The sequence below is a fragment of the Mustela lutreola genome, chromosome 10 (genome assembly GCF_030435805.1).
Source record: "Mustela lutreola isolate mMusLut2 chromosome 10, mMusLut2.pri, whole genome shotgun sequence".
NCBI classification, from domain to species: domain Eukaryota; kingdom Metazoa; phylum Chordata; class Mammalia; order Carnivora; family Mustelidae; genus Mustela; species Mustela lutreola.
This window is the reverse complement of record NC_081299.1, coordinates 84,670,656-84,678,952: the sequence shown is the minus strand read 5'-3', so window position 1 is coordinate 84,678,952 and position 8,297 is coordinate 84,670,656.

Genomic DNA, 8,297 nt, shown 5'->3' with positions numbered 1-8,297 from the left:
ATTTTAGTCTCTGTGTTTACTCTGAACCCACGGGGTTGATCTTGCTGTCTCTAGGATAGACCCTCACTTTTTCTGTAGATACCATTTCTCAACAATCACTCTCACAGCAGAGTTCGTAAACATCCTTCTACCCCACTGCAATATCTAGTCTTGACTCTTTAATGTCACATCTATGGATGTAAATTAATGGAGAACAGCGAACTTGTGACATGACTTCAGATACACGGGAATAGCACACACAGAATAGTCTATAGTTTATTTTTCACAAAATATTTGATGGAAATTAAAAATATTTCCTAATATTCCATAAAATACACTAGAGAAAATTTTAATGTTCTATTTAAAATTCAGATATCTATTTGCCTTTGTAAATATTATTCAGAAGAAATTTTAAACTTTAAAATGCCATAAAATGGCAAAAGCCACATTATACAAATATCTTTAGTTTGTTCAATCTGTGCTGAGTTCTTTCAAGGTTACTTAAGATGGAATGCAAATTAGAGTAAATTAACCAATATTTCAGAAGAAGCAGATGGAACCTTGGTCTTAATGTCACTTGACTACTAAAACCAACTGTTGTATTAATTATTAAAGAAAATGAATAGATTTAATGAAAATAATGTTGCTTTCCATTGCTGATCAGTTCCTCATTGACACTGGACACAATACAATTTAAAAATTTGGGGAAAAAATTAAAATGTAATAATTCAAGAAATATTTATTGAGGGACTATTCTATACAAAGTACTGTACCAAATACTAAAGGTCTAGAGATAAATGAGCACATTTTTGTTCTCAACAAGTTTACACTGTGCTAATAGAAGTTACGTGAAATCAAATACTTAGAAAACAGACACTAGCTTTCAAAATTTTTCTAAACTGTCTCTTGAAATAATATGAAAAAACCTTTTCTTTGTCCATTTTATGTTAGTATCTTAAATTTTAAGATATTTTTAAATTAGTGAAAATGATATCATTTTGGCATGTTGTAAATATTGGTAATATTAGATGAATCTGTGAGATCATTTTCGAATGTATGTCCAGTGGGATCTAAATGCTATTATGGGGATTCCTGGGTGGTTCAGTTGATTGGGCCACTGCCTTCAGCTCGGGTGGTGATCCCAGGGTTCTGGGATCGTGTCCCACATTGGGCTCCTTGCTCAGCTTGGAGTCTGTTTCTCCCTCTTCCTCTGCCTTCCACTTTGCCTGCTTGTGCTCTCTCTATCTCTCTCTGACAAATAAATTTTTAAAAAAATCTTTAAATGCCATTATGATTTGATGCCTACCTTCATTCACTAGTGATATAACTGAAAAGATGATTCCAGTAGTGATTTTTTAGGCAATCTGACTAACACCTGCTGAAATAAGTAAAAAGGCTAGACAAAATACAGAAAATATCTTCCTAATAGCGCCGAACACTCAACAAGTTAGTGAAAAATAACCAATCTTGGACTAGTGAGGGTAAACACCACCGAGAGGTGAGCTAGAGTGATTGACACCAGAGGCGTTTGCCCAGGGAAAGGAGGCAATTCACACTTGAGGGAAGAGGACTAGAATGAGTGGGAACACCCCATAAACAGCTGAGAGGCAAGCTGCGCTTTGGGGCAGATTTCCAAAGGCGGGGAACTGAGCCTCAGCTCAGCAACTGCCAAAGCTGGCAATAACCCATCCCTGTTATGAGCAAATACCTCAGAGAGCTGAATTCTGGAAGCAGGATCTGCAGATTACTCTGGGGAATCCCTAGGCAGCTCAGAGATTCCTTGAACATCGAGCCTATAATGCAAGGGTTCACAGGTAATTGAAAGTGGGAGGTAAAATCCTCTCTGAAGAAGATAATATCACGCAAAGTGCCACACTTTATCTAAAAGATATTTTTTCAAATAAAATTGACCATCAAATAATTTAGTATTACAAAGCATAAATAAGTTTGTGTGAGCCAGAATCAGCAGGAGCAATAGACAGACCAGAAAGAACTCCAGATACTGGATTTATCAGACACACACTGGGGTAAAATACTTATTCTGTTTATAGAGATAAAAGTCAAACCTAATTTTTTTCAAGGGATTTAAGTAAACAGACTTGAAGAGGATCTACCTAAAAATTATGTAATTGAAACATTATACAGATCAGTTTAACAGTTGATTAGACCCTTATGAAAGCATAAGGATGTAGAAAGAAATATAAGCAAAATAGCATGAAAGTCAGGAAAAAGTCAAATAGGTCTTCAGTGTTCTAAGGTTCTTCTTCAGGAGGGAGAAAAGAGGAAAGAAAAGCATATGGTCAAGAAAAGGTCAAGAAAAGCATATGAGGTGGAACCAACAAAAAGAACATAGGAAAATGGGAGATATAAGTACAATATATATAATTCATAATGTGTATACTACATCATTACTTATATATAATGCAGGCCTTCAAGTTGACTGTTATTTTAGTTAAAACACGAGGACCATACATCAGATTTCAAAATTAATTGTGACCTATTTATAGAAGATTTTGAAATTTTGAAAATGGAAAGAACAGAAATAATACACCATATAAAAACTTGCCCAGAGAAACTGACATAGCTATATTAATTTACAACGGGATTAAACATTATCAAAGTGTTATAGGAATTAATCTAAAGTTATGCAAGATCTCTATAGTAAAAGCTAAAACACTTTAATGAAAGAAATTAAAGACCTAAATAAATAGAGAGCTATACATATTTATGGAGCAGGACACACAATATTATAAATGTGTTGATTCTCTCTGAAACCACCTATAAATTTAAGGCAGTCCTGATAAAAATTCCAAAATAAAGGCCTTGACAATTTGATTCTAAAATTTATACAAAAAGAATTTTGCTTATCTTGGAAATGATTCATTATTATAGTCATGTTTTGTTTTCTCAATTTCTTATGAGTATATCAAAATATATTACCAAGACATAGCAAACTACCAAACTATACCTTATTCATTCAATTAGAAGCACTTTGACTATCAAGTGGAATTTATATAAGAGTAAAAGGGACTCTATAAAATCAGAAGTTATTTATTTTGGGGTTTGTCCATTAGCTTCAAGTAAAAATTTACATATTTGTGCCATACCTATTTCAAATGCCACTCAGAGTGCTTTATTTTTTTAAAGATTTTATTTGTTTGTTTATTTGAGAGAGAGAGCAGGAGAGAGCATGTGCTTGCAGATGTGTGAGTCGGGGGAGGAGCAGCAGGAGAGGGACAAGCAGACTCTGCCTTTTTTTTTTTTTTAATGTTTTATTTCTTTTCAGCATAACAGTATTCATTGTTTTTTGCACCACACCCAGTGCTCCATGCACTCCTTGCCCTCCCCAGTACCCACCACCTGGTTCCCCCAACCTCCCACCCCCCGCCCTTAAAACCCTCAGATTGTTTTTCAGAGTCCATAGTCTCTCATGGTTCACCTGCCCTTCCAATTTCTCTCAACTCCCTTCTCCTCTCCATCTCCCCATGTCCTCCATGTTATTTGTTATGCTCCACAAATAAGTGAAACCATATGATAACTGACTCTCTCTGCTTGACTGATTTCACTCAGCATAATCTCTTCCAGTCCCGTCCATGTTGCTACAAAAGTTGGGTATTCATCCTTTCTGATGGAGGCATAATACTCCATAGTGTATATGGACCACATCTTCCTTATCCATTCGTCTATTGAAGGGCATCTTGTTTCTTTCCACAGTTTGGTGACTGTGGCCATTGCAAGCAGACTCTGCCTTAAGCAGGGACCCCCATGGGGAGCTTGATCCCAAAGCCCTAACTAACTGAGCCACCCAGGTGTCCACCCCTTACAGTACTTTAAAATTTAAAACAAATGAACAGGTGCCACCTGGGTGGCTCAGTTGGTTAAGCAACTGCCTTTGGCTCAGGTTGTGATCCCAGAGTTCAGGGATCAAGTCCCACGTGGGGCTCCTAGCTCCATGGGGAGACTTCTCCCTCTCACCTTCTCCCCTCTCATTCCCTTTCTCACTCTCTCAGTCTCTCTCTCAAATAAAAAAATAAAATCTTTAAAAACATTTTTAAAAAATAGAACAAATGAACAGAAAGATGGATATTAGAATTATTACACAAAAATTGGTTGTTGCTTTTATAGCCAAAAGTGATTACATTAACAGTGATGAGTTTGAACAGCATATCTCTACCCTAAGAGGATAAAATAATCCTAATTAATTGAAGTCAGCATCATATTAAATTGTAGTTTGCTTTGTGGGATCTGATACACCACAAGAGTAAATGTAGGTGAAAATTGTATCTGTCTTTTGTAAGGTGGAAAGAATGGCAGACTTCTCATTCCCTGGAACCCTGTTGAACAGCTATGTAGATGTGCCTGGGCTAGCCTACTGGTTGATGCAAATCACATAGATCTATTGTGTCAGCCAATACCCAGCCCAAACATCAGAAACAGCTACCCAGTTCATTGGCATCTGATTACAGACCCATGAGAGAACTCAATTCAAATTGTTGAACCACAAAATTGTAAGCTAAACAAATGGTTGCCACTAAATTTTGGAATGATTCATTATACAGCAAAAGTTATTTCAGTTGGAATAATTTTGTCTGGGATTCTGGCTACAAAATTCTTTCCCCCAACCCTGGTGTTCAGCTTCTTAAATAAGTTCCTTTTCTGCTTAAATCAGCTAGAAATGGTTTCTGTTGTTTATACCTAAGAACTCTGACCAATACACTTGGAATAGTTTGGGATTTTGATACTATAATACATTTTTTTCATTTCCAGTAATTTACATAATCCCATGACTTTTTCTTTTATTCCAAATATCCAATATATTATACCCTAACTTATTTGGAGAACAAATAAAATATATGGCAGTGACCCCAAAAGGCGGGTCTTGATATAAAAAAAGAAATTTAGAATGAGTAAGAAAAGCTTATCATTTTCCATGTCTTTTCTACCACCTTTGGCACCCCTACCAAGCTCAGAGAGGGAAGTTGAGAAAAATTTAGAGAAAGAGAAAAAAATTAGAAGTAGAGCAAAGTGAATTTATTTATTGGTCAATCTTAATAAAAAGGCTGAGCTCTGACCCTTCACACCTAGACAAATATTCATGAGGTTGTAGGTTAATAAAAACTCAACATGGTTTAGTGATCTGGGAGCAGAAGGTACCTGCAAAGCTCAGAGTGGTATTAAAATTTCAGCATTCTGGGGCACCTGGGTGGCTCAGTGGGTTAAGCTTCTGCCTTCAGCTCAGGCCATGATCCCAGGGTCCTGGGATCGAGCCCCGCATCGGGCTCTCTGCTCAGCGGGGAGCCTGCTCCCCCTTCTCTCTCTGCCTGCCTCTCTGCCTACTTGTGATCTCCTTCTCTCTGTCAAATAAATAAAAAAATTTAAAAAAAATTTCAGCATTCTAATTGTCAGCCCAGGAGCGTGAAAAGCCTGCATGAGATGAGTCTAAAGTCACCCAGCAACCACCAGTCTGTCATGTCACCGAAGCACATGGGTTACCTTGTGTACCAGAGAGGGCATAAGGTTGTAGTTTCTTAGTCTATGAATCACAGGAGAAGTCAATGGTTTTCACTTGTCCGGGAGAGCTCAGAGGTCCTATATTGTTATACAAGGGCAATCTCAGCCATGACCAGTATGGCTTCTCCAACCAAGAGTAAAGTAAAAGGTCTAACTCTGTGAGGGGCTGAGTAATGTGGTTTTTAAGCTGGGCACATTGTCTTCTCTCCCAAAAACATCACAATTCTGATATTTAGGTGAACGATTTAGCAGTTCTGTCAAGTGTTTGTGCAGGTAATTTGTGAACTCTAAGGAAGAATGAAATGTAAGACAATGTTTTTATATTTGTACAACATGTTTTCTTTGAATCAATTTCAGATGTATTTAGGGTCAATAGGATATAAACTTGGAAGAAAATGTAAATGTAACCTAATTCAATCTAAGTATTAGATGCAGATTCTTTTTTTCTTTAGCATCATTAACAGATGTTTACAAGCCTCTACTTGGTAATTTCTGACATTAGGGCTAAAAAAAGCCTCTGGTTAACAAATTATAACACAGCTTAGCATATCTTTCAGAAAACATACCTGTGAGTACTGAAAAATAAATGATGAAATAGTGAAAACATACCAACACTGAAAGTGTTAAGACTTTTTCTTTAGAACCAAGGTGAAATTTCCATGAATTGAGAAATGTAATCAATACTTACGCTTTGTCTCAGGAAATCAAGCAATTCTTCCCCTTTGGAAGAGGATGGAAAGAAACTAAATTCTTCTCAACTTCATGGTTCCAGGCGAAAGCAGTAGTTTTGATTTGTTTGTTTTACAAACCAAGAAACTGAGGGGCTATTCCTTTTCATTGAAATTGCTAATTGTTAAAGTAACGGTCCTGATAGTTTTATATCCATTCACAGACTACAACTCCCAAAATGCAACAGGAGAGATTTACAATGGTGCACTGCATCCTGGGAAATTAATTCCCCACAGTTAAGTACTGTGAGCAGAAGCAGAGGAATTTGAAAAGGCCTCGAGAAAAGTACGTGCTGAGGACTGCAGTTTTTCCTGGATCCAGTTACCTTATTACGGGAGAGAATCAGACTGCAGGAGTTTGCAAGGTCTCACTGCAGTCCCCCAGAACTGCACCAGAATGCATGCCTTGTACGCAATGACGGCAATGTGGTGCCCCCGCACTTCTACTAGCTCCCAGCTCGCCACTCATTCATTCATTGAGCAAATATTTATTGAACAACTTGCACGCGCAAGAACAGGCTAGGCATAGGGAATACAGCAGAAAACAGACGGAGTCCCTGCCCTTCAAAGGAGCTACATTCTGGTGGAAGGAAATAGACAAATACAAAAATAAATACCTGTCATGTAGTGAAGGGGATGGAATTAAAAGTAAAGGGAGGCTAGAGCAGGCGGGGCTGCATGAGAAGTGGTCACTGTTTTCTGGATGGGGGTCGGGGAAGGTGAACTGAGAAAGCACCTTTGAGAAGGTAGAAAGCACATTTGGAAGGAAGAAATCCAGCAGCCCGGGTTAGTTTGTATGCAGAGCGGAAGCCCGAGCACTCTGCACTTGCCAGTTCTCTTGACCTGGCACGCTCGTCTCTAAATTACCTGAGTGGTCTCTCCCTTACCTTCTTCAGCTCTCAGGTAGAAAAAGCAGATCATCTATCCACAAAGAAGAATCAGAGCACCGCTAATAGGCTTCTCAAGAAGAAATCACGTCTGTCTTCAGTTTTTATAATTTGAGATAATGGTGTTTTTGTTTCATAAGTCATAAGCTTAGGTTTTTGCAACCAAAAGCATTACTAGCTGATAGGGCTGGGAAGTGGTGGATCCAAAGGCACCACCTGTAGGTCTTTGCAATCCTCTGAAGGCAATGATGTTTTCCTATTCTTCGGCTGCCATGCTGCATAAGCACGGGGAACACTATTCCTAGAGTAGTCTCTATGCTGACCAGAATAGTGCAGGGAGTGCAGTGAGCCTGCTCTCTGCCCACTGCATTATCATCCAATGACACAAACAAAGACAGGAAAAGCCACACACAGTTCGTCCTACATGTACAATTTGTCACTTTCTCACTTCTCTTCCCATGGTACTTGGTATCTGTTTTCATAACACATTCTAGCGCCTGAGGTACAATTGTTTATTGGTACTTCTCATTAGGTTGAAGTTTACTTGAGGACATATGTAGACCTTCGTCATCTTTCCTTCCCCAGTCTTATATAAATAATTAACAAGTGACTCAATAAATTTTAAAAATTAGAAATTTTGTTAAACCTTCATTTCCTTTTTTGGTTCCACATAATCTTTTTCTCACATACTTCTGAGCCTGAAACATGATAGAATACAACTTAGCATGGATTGCCAAAACAGCTTCAAAACAGTTGTGTCCTCTTATTTAGGGCATACTTGTGAATGGCCTTTCATCTGGGTTAAGTAGCCATTCTTTTTAAAAGAAGATGACATTGTAATTGTAACCATACATCTGGGCAGACACAGAGAGTCCATTGTTTCCCGAAGGCCGAGGAAAGAGATTTTCAAGCTTTTTGTCAGAACCATTGGAAGCAGAGTGTTTGAACTCCGTTTTGGCTCCAAGAGGCATGTGACCAAAAAAAAAAAAAATGCACTAAAATTTTAATGATTCCTTTTCTAGGCATCTTATATTCTTTATTCAAAAAGCACAGGTTCAGTAATAAGTTTTTACTACATAAAGTTTAGCAAATTTAGGACAAACAGAAAAATACACTATATAGTGATAATTATTTACATAATAGTATATATACTCTTTAGATTTTTGTCAGGCATTTGAGTTGTTAACTAGTT